The 14059-nt window shown below is 44.9% G+C and overlaps 8 non-coding genes across 8 annotated transcripts; 4 read left to right on the forward strand and 4 right to left on the reverse strand.

Moving 5' to 3' along the window:
• Positions 1–4529: 4529 nt before the first annotated feature.
• On the reverse strand, positions 4530–4611 carry trnas-gcu (transfer RNA serine (anticodon GCU)). Its single transcript has one exon. It is a non-coding gene; the product is annotated as a tRNA-Ser (tRNA).
• Positions 4612–5120: 509 nt separating this feature from the next.
• trnap-ugg (transfer RNA proline (anticodon UGG)) lies at positions 5121–5208 on the forward strand. The gene is given in 2 exon segments: positions 5121–5156; positions 5173–5208. It is a non-coding gene; the product is annotated as a tRNA-Pro (tRNA).
• A 918-nt stretch (positions 5209–6126) lies between these two features.
• trnas-gcu (transfer RNA serine (anticodon GCU)) lies at positions 6127–6208 on the reverse strand. The gene has a single exon. It is a non-coding gene; the product is annotated as a tRNA-Ser (tRNA).
• Positions 6209–6717: 509 nt separating this feature from the next.
• On the forward strand, positions 6718–6805 carry trnap-ugg (transfer RNA proline (anticodon UGG)). Its single transcript is given in 2 exon segments — positions 6718–6753; positions 6770–6805. It is a non-coding gene; the product is annotated as a tRNA-Pro (tRNA).
• Positions 6806–7729: 924 nt separating this feature from the next.
• On the reverse strand, positions 7730–7811 carry trnan-guu (transfer RNA asparagine (anticodon GUU)). The gene has a single exon. It is a non-coding gene; the product is annotated as a tRNA-Asn (tRNA).
• A 503-nt stretch (positions 7812–8314) lies between these two features.
• Positions 8315–8402, forward strand: trnap-ugg (transfer RNA proline (anticodon UGG)). Its single transcript is given in 2 exon segments — positions 8315–8350; positions 8367–8402. It is a non-coding gene; the product is annotated as a tRNA-Pro (tRNA).
• A 923-nt stretch (positions 8403–9325) lies between these two features.
• trnan-guu (transfer RNA asparagine (anticodon GUU)) lies at positions 9326–9407 on the reverse strand. Its single transcript has one exon. It is a non-coding gene; the product is annotated as a tRNA-Asn (tRNA).
• Positions 9408–13134: 3727 nt separating this feature from the next.
• On the forward strand, positions 13135–13222 carry trnap-ugg (transfer RNA proline (anticodon UGG)). The gene is given in 2 exon segments: positions 13135–13170; positions 13187–13222. It is a non-coding gene; the product is annotated as a tRNA-Pro (tRNA).
• The last annotated feature ends 837 nt before the right edge of the window (positions 13223–14059 follow it).

Below are 14059 nucleotides of genomic sequence, written 5' to 3' on the forward strand. Positions count from 1 at the left end.
TGTAAGGCTTACTGGTCTATAATTCCCTGCTTTCTCTCTACCCCCCTTTTTAAATATTGGGGTAACATTAGCTACCCTCCAATCCACGGGTACTGTTCCCGAGTCAATGGAGTTCCGGAAGATGATCCTTAGAGCATCTGCTATCTCCAGGGCCACCTCCTTAAGTACCCTAGGATGTAGTTTATCAGGCCCCGGGGATTTGTCGGCCTTCAGTCCCCTCAACTTACCCAACACCATATCCCTAGAGATACTAATTTCTGTCAGCTCCTCCCTCTCATTAGTCCCTATGTTTGCCGATATTCCTGGGAGGTTATTTGTGTCCTCCTTTGTGAATACAGAACCAAAGTATGAGTTTAATTGGTCTGCCATTTCCTTATTCTCCATTATATATTCTCCCGAATCGGACTGCAGGGGACCGACTTGGGATTTTACCAGTCTTTTCCTCCTGATATACCGATAAAAGCTTTTGCAGTCTGTCTTTATTTTTGCTGCAAGTTTACTTTCGTATTCTATTTTCCCCTTCCTGATTAATCCCTTTGTCCTCTTCTGCTGTATCCTGTACTGCCCCCAATCTTCCGGTCTGGTGCTTTTTTTTGCCAGTTGATATGCCCTTTTTTTTGATTTTATGCTGTCCCTAATTTCCCTCGTTATCCACGGTTGAGTCACCTTTTTAGGTTTATTTTTATGCCAAACCGGTATAAACATGTTCTGGAATTCTTCCATTCTATCTTTGAATGCTTGCCATTGTCTATCCACTGTCAATCCCCCCAGAAACACCACCCAATCAATCTTACCCAATTCCCGTCTCATACCCTCGTAATTCCCTTTATTTAAGTTCTGGACCTTAGTCTCTGATTCAATTTCCTCACTCTCCATCTCGACTGAGAGCTCGATCATATTATGATCGCTCTGACCCAAGGGGCCTCGTACAAGAAGATTGGTGATAAGTCCCTTCTCATTGCACAATACCCAGTCTAAAATGGCCTGATCTCGAGTCGGCTCCTCGACATATTGGTCCAGATAACCGTCCCGAAAACATTCCAGGAATTCCTCCTCCTCAGAATTTTTACTAATTTGGGTAGTCCAATCAATATGTAAATTAAAGTCACCCATGATGACAGCTGTGCTCTTATCGCACGCTTCTCTAATTTCCCTTTTTATGCCTTCCCTCACCTCCATATTACTATTTGGAGGCCTATATATCACACCCACTAACGTTTTTCTCCCCTTGCTATTTCTCATTTCTACCCATACAGATTCCGTTTCATCCGAGTTAATATCCTTCCTTTCCATTGCATTAATCCCCTCCTTTACCAGCAATGCTACCCCACCTCCCCTACCTTTTTGCCGATCCTTCCTAAATATTGTATATCCCTGGATGTTAAGTTCCCAGCCTTGCCCACCCTACAGCCACGTTTCTGTAATCCCAATCAAATCATACTTGTTTACCTCTATTTCCAGAACTAATTCATCCACCTTGTTCCTAATGCTTCTAGCATTAAGATACAAAGCCTTCAGGCTTGCTTTTTTCACACTCTCATTATGAATTAGTTTGGCCCTTTGTGTTTCTTTCCTTTGCTTATTGCTTCTCACCTTTCTACCATCTATTTCTGACTTCATATGACTTCCCTCTTTTCCACTACCTAGGTTCCCATCCCCCTGTCAAATTAGTTTAAATCCTCCCGAACCGTCCTAGAAAATATTAGCCCGAGGACATCGGCTCCCTCACAGTTCAGGTGTAGACCGTCCCCTTGGTACAGGTCACTCCTCCCCAAGAACTGGTTCCAATGCCTCAAGAATTTAAATCCCTCTCCCTTGCACCACTGCTCAAGCCACGTATTTAGCTTATCTATCTTACTCTCTCTAATCTTATTAGCTCGTGGCACTGGTAGCAATCCAGAGATTACTACCTTTGAAGTCCTACTTTTCAATTTAGCTCCTAACTCCCTAAATTCAGCTTGTAGGACCTCCTCCCTCTTTTTACCTACATCGTTGGTACCTACATGTACCACGACAACTGGCTGATCCCCCTCCCCCTTCAGAATGCTCTGCACCCGCTCCGAGACATCCTTGACCCTTGCACCAGGGAGGCAACATACCATCTTGGAGTCTCGGTCTCGGCCACAGAAACTCCTATCTATCCCCCTTACAATTGAATCCCCTATCACTATAGCCCTATCCCTCTTTTTCCCTCCCTTCTGTGCAGCAGAGCCAATCATGGTGCCCTGAACCTGGCTGCTGGTGCCTTCCCCTGGTAAGTCATCTCCCCCAACAGTACCCAAAACGGTAAACCTGTTTTGGAGGGAGATGACCACAGGTGACTCCTGCACTACCTTCCTGCCTTTACCCTGCCTTTTGGTCACCCATTTACTGTCTGAGCTAGCCTTTACCTGCGGTGTGGCCAACTCACTGAATGTGCTATCCACAACATCCTCAGCATCACGTATGCTCCAGAGTGAGTCCATTCGCAGCTCCAGCGCCGCCATGCGGTCCGCTAGGAGCTGCAGCTGGACACACTTCCTGCACACATAGTTGTCAGAGACAGTGTCCCTGATTTCCCACATGGCACAGGAGGAGCATGACACGGGTCTGAGCTGCCCTTCCATGACTTAACCCTTACAATACCCTTTTATTTACTACGATTTAGCTTAATTATTGAATTCTACTTAGAATAAGTTTGTGAAAGTACTCACCAACCAGTCACCTACCTGTTTTCTGGTGTTGTATTTTCACTGCCGCCTCCTGTCCTGGAACCTTTTCCACCGAGGTTAGGCTCCTGAAATAAAATAAATTGAACCTACCTTTTCAACTTCCCCTAACCCCTAAAAGGTTAGAGGAGGTGGAAGGGTGGGAGACACTACACTGTAGTGTTTCGGGTTTAGCAACAGCTCCACCTATATAAGAGTTACTGGCCTCCTGCTCTCCCGACTGCACCAGCTGTGAAAGAAAAAGCCCGCGAAAGGTGAGCTTTTAAACTCACCAGTTACTGGCCTCCTGCTCTCCCGACTGCACCAGCTCACTCCCCGCTGCTGAGTTGGTACGCCTCGCCTCTCTCCGGTTTTTATACCGGTCTCACACTGCTCCCGACTGGTCTCGGGCCTCGCTGGTCGCCGGGTTTCCTGCCGAGCTCCTCCTCGCTGCTCCCACTGGTCCCGACTGGTCTCGGGCCTCGCCTCTCTCCGGTTTTATACCGGTCTCACACTGCTCCCGACTGGTCTCGGGCCTCGCTGGTCGCCGGGTTTCCTGCCGAGCTCCTCCTCGCTGCTCCCGCTGGTCCCGACTGGTCTCGGGCCTCGCCTCTCTCCGATTTTTATACCGGTCTCACACTGCTCCCGACTGGTCTCGGGCCTCGCTGGTCGCCGGGTTTCCTGCCGAGCTCCTCCTCGCTGCTCCCACTGGTCCCGACTGGTCTCGGGCCTCGCCTCTCTCCGGTTTTTATACCGGTCTCACACTGCTCCCGACTGGTCTCGGGCCTCGCTGGTCGCCGGGTTTCCTGCCGAGCTCCTCCTCGCTGCTCCCGCTGGTCCCGACTGGTTCTCGCTTTGGGCATTTCACGATTAAAATGCGAGAGGTCCCGGGTTCAAATCCCGGACGAGCCCTGGCACATTTTCTTAAACTCAACAACTCGGTCATCAAAGCTGAAATCGCTCTGCTTCTAAAAAAACGGCATGATCCGAGATTGTGAGCTCTGCCATTTCAAACAGACACAGAATGATACGGGGCTGTGAGCACTCGCGGTTTAAACAGACCCAGAATGATTCGCAACTGACCGCGACCCCGCCCATTATAGACAGGCCTGATTTTCAAAGCTGATGAAATCTGTGGCAACATTAATCGGGCTGTTTCTAAAACGATGCCCGGTTTAATCTTGGACACCAAGTTGAAAATTTACTCCATTATCATTTTTCCCATTATCTCCGTCATTTTACTCCAGCCAAATGAACTGAGTTTAGGTGTCAGCCGTGGCTCAGCGGCAGCATACTCAAGCCTCACTCCAGAGACTTGAGTGCATAATCCAGGCTGACACTCCAGGGCAGTACTGAGGTAGTGCTGCGCTGTCGGCAGTGCCGTCCTTCTAGTAAGATGTTAAACTGGGGCTTCAGATCCCATGAGAGAATGCTGAAAAGAACGAGGATTTCTTGCGCATTATTTATCTCTCAACCAAAGACCCAAAAACAGAAAATCTCGTCTTTAAGTTTGATAAATATTTTTGATATTCCAAAGGAGAAATTTATGTTCCTGTTCCCTAATCATTTGCCTCTGTTGCCGCTAGTCTTTTCATTCGGTGCCAATCCTCAAAGGAAGGAAGAAGGAAGAGAGGGTTCTCAATCTACGATTCACGATCTCATACTCCACTTTCATTCAAGGTGGGTTGAGAAATTTCTTGGAATATTTTAATTTTAACAAGATATGAGCAATGCAGGGGCACAGAGCAGCAACACCAGTGCAATTTTCACGAAATTGTATTTCAAGTAATATTCAGTGAAATGCTTGGAAAGTGCATCAGCATCAAACGTGTAATACAGTAACGACGAGGATGGGATTCGAACCCACGCGTGCAGAGCACAATGGATTAGCAGTCCATCGCCTTAACCTCTCGGCCACCTCGTCTCACCAATATACTGCTTTCAGATATTCCATTTCTTGCTTTTTACATCTAATTAGAACTAACCTGAAAGAAATTCAATTTCACCGCTTATCCTGCCCGTGCACACAGATCTACAATGTTGAAAATGTACAACCAGCTTAATGTAAGCAACAGGCCTTCCGTTACTTCAGATGAGGGACTGTCAAAAATGGCCGGTTTCACGCCAGATTCAGAATATAAAAAGTGTCGCCCAGATAATTAAAAGACCTTTGTAGGACTTGAACCTTCAATCTTCTGATAACTGAAGAATTTGCAACAGAAGTCAGATGCCTAATCCGTTAGTCTATGCGGCCGCTGATGCCGCTGAAACTCTTTTTATGGGGCGAATTGTGAACAGGTTCAAGGAAACTGCTCGAAAAAAGAAGTGGATTGAGGAAAAGATAAAAATATTTCAACTGTATTAACAGGTCCTCTGTGAGCTGGATTCGCACCAGCGCAGTGAAACTCAATGCAAATGGGAAATGATATCGGCGGCTCGTTGGTCTAGGGGTATGATTCTCGCTTTGGGCATTTCACGATTAAAATGCGAGAGGTCCCGGGTTCAAATCCCGGACGAGCCCTGGCACATTTTCTTAAACTCAACAACTCGGTCATCAAAGCTGAAATCGCTCTGCTTCTAAAAAAACGGCATGATCCGAGATTGTGAGCTCTGCCATTTCAAACAGACACAGAATGATCCGGGGCTGTGAGCACTCGCGGTTTAAACAGACCCAGAATGATTCGAAACTGACCGCGACCCCGCCCATTATAGACAGGCCTGATTTTCAAAGCTTATGAAATCTGTGGCAACATTAATCGGGCTGTTTCTAAAACGATGCCCGGTTTAATCTTGGACACCAAGTTGAAAATTTACTCCATTATCATTTTTCCCATTATCTCCGTCATTTTACTCCAGTCAAATGAACTGAGTTTAGGTGTCAGCCGTGGCTCAGCGGCAGCATACTCAAGCCTCACTCCAGAGACTTGAGTGCATAATCCAGGCTGACACTCCAGGGCAGTACTGAGGAAGTGCTGCGCTGTCGGCAGTGCCGTCCTTCTAGTAAGATGTTAAACTGGGGCTTCAGATCCCATGAGAGAATGCTGAAAAGAACGAGGATTTCTCGCTCATTATTTATCTCTCAACCAAAGACCCAAAAACAGAAAATCTCGTCTTTAAGTTTGATAAATATTTTTGAAATTCCAAAGGAGAAATTTATGTTCCTGTTCCCTAATCATTTGCCTCTGTTGCCGCTAGTCTTTTCATTCGGTGCCAATCTCAAAGGAAGAGAGGGTTCTCAATCTACGATTCACGATCTCATACTCCACTTTCATTCAAGGTGGGTTGAGAAATTTCTTGGAATATTTTAATTTTAACAAGATATGAGCAATGCAGGGGCACAGACCAGCAACACCAGTGCAATTTTCACGAAATTGTATTTCAAGTAATATTCAGTGAAATGCTTGGAAAGTGCATCAGCATCAAACGTGTAATACAGTAACGACGAGGATGGGATTCGAACCCACGCGTGCAGAGCACAATGGATTAGCAGTCCATCGCCTTAACCTCTCGGCCACCTCGTCTCACCAATATACTGCTTTCAGATATTCCATTTCTTGCTTTTTACATCTAATTAGAACTAACCTGAAAGAAATTCAATTTCACCGCTTATCCTGCCCGTGCACACAGATCTACAATGTTGAAAATGTACAACCAGCTTAATGTAAGCAACAGGCCTTCCGTTACTTCAGATGAGGGACTGTCAAAAATGGCCGGTTTCACGCCAGATTCAGAATATAAAAAGTGTCGCCCAGATAATTAAAAGACCTTTGTAGGACTTGAACCTTCAATCTTCTGATAACTGAAGAATTTGCAACAGAAGTCAGATGCCTAATCCGTTAGTCTATGCGGCCGCTGATGCCGCTGAAACTCTTTTTATGGGGCGAATTGTGAACAGGTTCAAGGAAACTGCTCGAAAAAAGAAGTGGATTGAGGAAAAGATAAAAATATTTCAACTGTATTAACAGGTCCTCTGTGAGCTGGATTCGCACCAGCGCAGTGAAACTCAATGCAAATGGGAAATGATATCGGCGGCTCGTTGGTCTAGGGGTATGATTCTCGCTTTGGGCATTTCACGATTAAAATGCGAGAGGTCCCGGGTTCAAATCCCGGACGAGCCCTGGCACATTTTCTTAAACTCAACAACTCGGTCATCAAAGCTGAAATCGCTCTGCTTCTAAAAAAACGGCATGATCCGAGATTGTGAGCTCTGCCATTTCAAACAGACACAGAATGATCCGGGGCTGTGAGCACTCGCGGTTTAAACAGACCCAGAATGATTCGAAACTGACCGCGACCCCGCCCATTATAGACAGGCCTGATTTTCAAAGCTTATGAAATCTGTGGCAACATAAATCGGGCTGTTTCTAAAACGATGCCCGGTTTAATCTTGGACACCAAGTTGAAAATTTACTCCATTATCATTTTTCCCATTATCTCCGTCATTTTACTCCAGTCAAATGAACTGAGTTTAGGTGTCAGCCGTGGCTCAGCGGCAGCATACTCAAGCCTCACTCCAGAGACTTGAGTGCATAATCCAGGCTGACACTCCAGGGCAGTACTGAGGAAGTGCTGCGCTGTCGGCAGTGCCGTCCTTCTAGTAAGATGTTAAACTGGGGCTTCAGATCCCATGAGAGAATGCTGAAAAGAACGAGGATTTCTCGCTCATTATTTATCTCTCAACCAAAGACCCAAAAACAGAAAATCTCGTCTTTAAGTTTGATAAATATTTTTGAAATTCCAAAGGAGAAATTTATGTTCCTGTTCCCTAATCATTTGCCTCTGTTGCCGCTAGTCTTTTCATTCGGTGCCAATCTCAAAGGAAGAGAGGGTTCTCAATCTACGATTCACGATCTCATACTCCACTTTCATTCAAGGTGGGTTGAGAAATTTCTTGGAATATTTTAATTTTAACAAGATATGAGCAATGCAGGGGCACAGACCAGCAACACCAGTGCAATTTTCACGAAATTGTATTTCAAGTAATATTCAGTGAAATGCTTGGAAAGTGCATCAGCATCAGCATCAAACGTGTAATACAGTAACGACGAGGATGGGATTCGAACCCACGCGTGCAGAGCACAATGGATTAACAGTCCATCGCCTTAACCTCTCGGCCACCTCGTCTCACCAATATACTGCTTTCAGATATTCCATTTCTTGCTTTTTACATCTAATTAGAACTACCCTGAAAGAAATTCAACTTCACCGCTTATCCTGCCCGTGCACACAGATCTACAATGTTGAAAATGTACAATCAGCTTAATGTAAGCAACAGGCCTTCCGTTACTTCAGATGAGGGACTGTCAAAAATGGCCGGTTTCACGCCAGATTCAGAATATAAAAAGTGTCGTCCAGATAATTAAAAGACCTTTGTAGGACTTGAACCTTCAATCTTCTGATAACTGAAGAATTTGCAACAGAAGTCAGATGCCTAATCCGTTAGTCTATGCGGCCGCTGATGCCGCTGAATCTCTTTTTATGGGGCGAATTGTGAACAGGTTCAAGGAAACTGCTCGAAAAAAGAAGTGGATTGAGGAAAAGATATTTCAACTGTATTAACAGGTCCTCTGTGAGCTGGATTCGCACCAGCGCAGTGAAACTCAATGCAAATGGGAAATAATATCGGCGGCTCGTTGGTCTAGGGGTATGATTCTCGCTTTGGGCATTTCACGATTAAAATGCGAGAGGTCCCGGGTTCAAATCCCGGACGAGCCCTGGTACATTTTGTTAAACTCAACAACTCGGTCATCAAAGCTGAAATCGCTCTGCTTCTAAAAAAACGGCATGATCCGAGATTGTGAGCTCTGCCATTTCAAACAGACACAGAATGATCCGGGGCTGTGAGCACTCGCGGTTTAAACAGACCCAGAATGATTCGCAACTGACCGCGACCCCGCCCATTATAGACAGGCCTGATTTTCAAAGCTTATGAAATCTGTGGCAACATAAATCGGGTTGTTTCTAAAACGATGCCCGGTTTAATCTTGGACACCAAGTTGAAAATTTACTCCATTATCATTTTTCCCATTATCTCCGTCATTTTACTCCAGTCAAATGAACTGAGTTTAGGTGTCAGCCGTGGCTCAGCGGCAGCATACTCAAGCCTCACTCCAGAGACTTGAGTGCATAATCCAGGCTGACACTCCAGGGCAGTACTGAGGTAGTGCTGCGCTGTCGGCAGTGCCGTCCTTCTAGTAAGATGTTAAACTGGGGCTTCAGATCCCATGAGAGAATGCTGAAAAGAACGAGGATTTCTCGCGCATTATTTATCTCTCAACCAAAGACCCAAAAACAGAAAATCTCGTCTTTAAGTTTGATAAATATTTTTGATATTCCAAAGGAGAAATTTATGTTCCTGTTCCCTAATCATTTGCCTCTGTTGCCGCTAGTCTTTTCATTCGGTGCCAATCCTCAAAGGAAGGAAGAAGGAAGAGAGGGTTCTCAATCTACGATCTCATACTCCACTTTCATTCAAGGTGGGTTGAGAAATTTCTTGGAATATTTTAATTTTAACAAGATATGAGCAATGCAGGGGCACAGAGCAGCAACACCAGTGCAATTTTCACGAAATTGTATTTCAAGTAATATTCAGTGAAATGCTTGGAAAGTGCATCAGCATCAAACGTGTAATACAGTAACGACGAGGATGGGATTCGAACCCACGCGTGCAGAGCACAATGGATTAACAGTCCATCGCCTTAACCTCTCGGCCACCTCGTCTCACCAATATACTGCTTTCAGATATTCCATTTCTTGCTTTTTACATCTAATTAGAACGACCCTGAAAGAAATTCAACTTCACCGCTTATCCTGCCCGTGCACACAGATCTACAATGTTGAAAATGTACAATCCGCTTAATGTAAGCAACAGGCCTTCCGTTACTTCAGATGAGGGACTGTCAAAAATGGCCGGTTTCACGCCAGATTCAGAATTTCAAAAGTGTCGCCCAGATAATTAAAAGACCTTTGTAGGACTTGAACCTTCAATCTTCTGATAACTGAAGAATTTGCAACAGAAGTCAGATGCCTAATCCATTTGTCTATGCGGCCGCTGATGCCGCTGAATCTCTTTTTATGGGGCGAATTGTGAGCAGGTTCAAGGAAACTGCTCGAAAAAAGAAGTGGATTGAGGAAAAGATAAAAATATTTCACCTGTATTAACAGGTCCTCTGTGAGCTGGATTCGCACCAGCGCAGTGAAACTCACTGCAAATGGGAAATTATATCGGCGGCTCGTTGGTCTAGGGGTATGATTCTCGCTTTGGGCATTTCACGATTAAAATGCGAAAGGTCCCGGGTTAAAATCCCGGACGAGCCCTCGCACATTTTCTTAAACACAACAACTCGGTCATCAAAGCTGAAATCGCTCTGCTTCTAAAAAAAACGGCATGATCCGAGATTGTGAGCTCTGCCATTTCAAACAGACACAGAATGATCCGGGGCTGTGAGCACTCGCGGTTTAAACAGACCCAGAATGATTCGCAACTGACCGCGACCCCGCCCATTATAGGCAGGCCTGATTTTCAAAGCTTATGAAATCTGTGGCAACATAAATCGGGCTGCTTCTCAAACGATGCCCGGTTTAATCTTGGACGCAAAGTTGAAAGTTTACTCCATTATCATTTATCCCTTTATCTCCGTCATTTTACTCCAGCCAAATGAACTGAGTTTAGGTGTCAGCCGTGGCTCAGCGGCAGCATACTCAAGCCTCACTCCAGAGGCTTGAGTGCATAATCCAGGCTGACACTCCAGGGCAGTACTGAGGGAGTGCTGCGCTGTCGGCAGTGCCGTCCTTCTAGTAAGATGTTAAACTGGGGCTTCAGATCCCATGAGAGAATACTGAAAAGAACGAGGATTTCTCGCGCATTATTTACCTCTCAACCAAAGACCCAAAAACAGAAAATCTCGTCTTTAAGTTTGATAAATATTTTTGAAATTCCAAAGGAGAAATTTATGTTCCTGTTCCCTAATCATTTGCCTCTGTTGCCGCTAGTCTTTTCATTCGGTGCCAATCTCAAAGGAAGGAAGAAGGAAGAGAGGGTTCTCAATCTCCGATTCACGATCTCATACTCCACTTTCATTCAAGGTGGGTTGAGAAATTTCTTGGAATATTTTAATTTTAACAAGATATGAGCAATGCAGGGGCACAGACCAGCAACACCAGTGCAATTTTCACGAAATTGTATTTCAAGTAATATTCAGTGAAATGCTTGGAAAGTGCATCAGCATCAAACGTGTAATACAGTAACGACGAGGATGGGATTCGAACCCACGCGTGCAGAGCACAATAGATGAGCAGTTCATCGCCTTAACCTCTCGGCCACCTCGTCTCACCAATATACTGCTTTCAGATATTCCATTTCTTGCTTTTTACATCTAATTAGAACTACCCTGAAAGAAATTCAACTTCACCGCTTATCCTGCCCGTGCACACAGATCTACAATGTTGAAAATGTACAATCAGCTTAATGTAAGCAACAGGCCTTCCGTTACTTCAGATGAGGGACTGTCAAAAATGGCCGGTTTCACGCCAGATTCAGAATATAAAAAGTGTCGCCCAGATAATTAAAAGACCTTTGTAGGACTTGAACCTTCAATCTTCTGATAACTGAAGAATTTGCAACAGAAGTCAGATGCCTAATCCATTTGTCTATGCGGCCGCTGATGCCGCTGAATCTCTTTTTATGGGGCGAATTGTGAGCAGGTTCAAGGAAACTGCTCGAAAAAAGAAGTGGATTGAGGAAAAGATAAAAATATTTCACCTGTATTAACAGGTCCTCTGTGAGCTGGATTCGCACCAGCGCAGTGAAACTCACTGCAAATGGGAAATGATATCGGCGGCTCGTTGGTCTAGGGGTATGATTCTCGCTTTGGGCATTTCACGATTAAAATGCGAAAGGTCCCGGGTTAAAATCCCGGACGAGCCCTCGCACATTTTCTTAAACACAACAACTCGGTCATCAAAGCTGAAATCGCTCTGCTTCTAAAAAAAACGGCATGATCCGAGATTGTGAGCTCTGCCATTTCAAACAGACACAGAATGATCCGGGGCTGTGAGCACTCGCGGTTTAAACAGACCCAGAATGATTCGCAACTGACCGCGACCCCGCCCATTATAGGCAGGCCTGATTTTCAAAGCTTATGAAATCTGTGGCAACATAAATCGGGCTGCTTCTCAAACGATGCCCGGTTTAATCTTGGACGCAAAGTTGAAAGTTTACTCCATTATCATTTATCCCTTTATCTCCGTCATTTTACTCCAGCCAAATGAACTGAGTTTAGGTGTCAGCCGTGGCTCAGCGGCAGCATACTCAAGCCTCACTCCAGAGGCTTGAGTGCATAATCCAGGCTGACACTCCAGGGCAGTACTGAGGGAGTGCTGCGCTGTCGGCAGTGCCGTCCTTCTAGTAAGATGTTAAACTGGGGCTTCAGATCCCATGAGAGAATACTGAAAAGAACGAGGATTTCTCGCGCATTATTTACCTCTCAACCAAAGACCCAAAAACAGAAAATCTCGTCTTTAAGTTTGATAAATATTTTTGAAATTCCAAAGGAGAAATTTATGTTCCTGTTCCCTAATCATTTGCCTCTGTTGCCGCTAGTCTTTTCATTCGGTGCCAATCTCAAAGGAAGGAAGAAGGAAGAGAGGGTTCTCAATCTCCGATTCACGATCTCATACTCCACTTTCATTCAAGGTGGGTTGAGAAATTTCTTGGAATATTTTAATTTTAACAAGATATGAGCAATGCAGGGGCACAGACCAGCAACACCAGTGCAATTTTCACGAAATTGTATTTCAAGTAATATTCAGTGACATGCTTGGAAAGTGCATCAGCATCAAACGTGTAATACAGTAACGACGAGGATGGGATTCGAACCCACGCGTGCAGAGCACAATAGATGAGCAGTTCATCGCCTTAACCTCTCGGCCACCTCGTCTCACCAATATACTGCTTTCAGATATTCCATTTCTTGCTTTTTACATCTAATTAGAACTACCCTGAAAGAAATTCAACTTCACCGCTTATCCTGCCCGTGCACACAGATCTACAATGTTGAAAATGTACAATCAGCTTAATGTAAGCAACAGGCCTTCCGTTACTTCAGATGAGGGACTGTCAAAAATGGCCGGTTTCACGCCAGATTCAGAATATAAAAAGTGTCGCCCAGATAATTAAAAGACCTTTGTAGGACTTGAACCTTCAATCTTCTGATAACTGAAGAATTTGCAACAGAAGTCAGATGCCTAATCCGTTAGTCTATGCGGCCGCTGATGCCGCTGAATCTCTTTTTATGGGGCGAATTGTGAACAGGTTCAAGGAAACTGCTCGAAAAAAGAAGTGGATTGAGGAAAAGATAAAAATATTTCAACTGTATTAACAGGTCCTCTGTGAGCTGGATTCGCACCAGCGCAGTGAAACTCAATTCAAATGGGAAATGATATCGGCGGCTCGTTGGTCTAGGGGTATGATTCTCGCTTTGGGCATTTCACGATTAAAATGCGAGAGGTCCCGGGTTCAAATCCCGGACGAGCCCTGCCACATTTTCTTAAACTCAACAACTCGGTCATCAAAGCTGAAATCGCTCTGCTTCCAAAAAAACGGCATGATCCGAGATTGTGAGCTCTGCCATTTCAAACAGACACAGAATGATCCGGGGCTGTGAGCACTCGCGGTTTAAACAGACCCAGAATGATTCGCAACTGACCGCGACCCCGCCCATTATAGACAGGCCTGATTTTCAAAGCTCATGAAATCTGTGGCAACATAAATCGGGCTGTTTCTAAAACGATGCCCGGTTTAATCTTGGACACCAAGTTGAAAATTTACTCCATTATCATTTTTCCCATTATCTCCGTCATTTTACTCCAGTCAAATGAACTGAGTTTAGGTGTCAGCCGTGGCTCAGCGGCAGCATACTCAAGCCTCACTCCAGAGACTTGAGTGCATAATCCAGGCTGACACTCCAGGGCAGTACTGAGGTAGTGCTGCGCTGTCGGCAGTGCCGTCCTTCTAGTAAGATGTTAAACTGGGGCTTCAGATCCCATGAGAGAATGCTGAAAAGAACGAGGATTTCTCGCGCATTATTTATCTCTCAACCAAAGACCCAAAAACAGAAAATCTCGTCTTTAAGTTTGATAAATATTTTTGAAATTCCAAAGGAGAAATTTATGTTCCTGTTCCCTAATCATTTGCCTCTGTTGCCGCTAGTCTTTTCATTCGGTGCCAATCTCAAAGGAAGGAAGAAGGAAGAGAGGGTTCTCAATCTCCGATTCACGATCTCATACTCCACTTTCATTCAAGGTGGGTTGAGAAATTTCTTGGAATATTTTAATTTTAACAAGATATGAGCGATGCAGGGGCACAGACCAGC

The sequence above is a fragment of the Somniosus microcephalus genome, unplaced genomic scaffold (assembly GCF_052327205.1).
Source record: "Somniosus microcephalus isolate GS21.2 unplaced genomic scaffold, FLI_Smic_1.0 unresolved_chr1, whole genome shotgun sequence".
Lineage (NCBI taxonomy): Eukaryota > Metazoa > Chordata > Chondrichthyes > Squaliformes > Somniosidae > Somniosus > Somniosus microcephalus.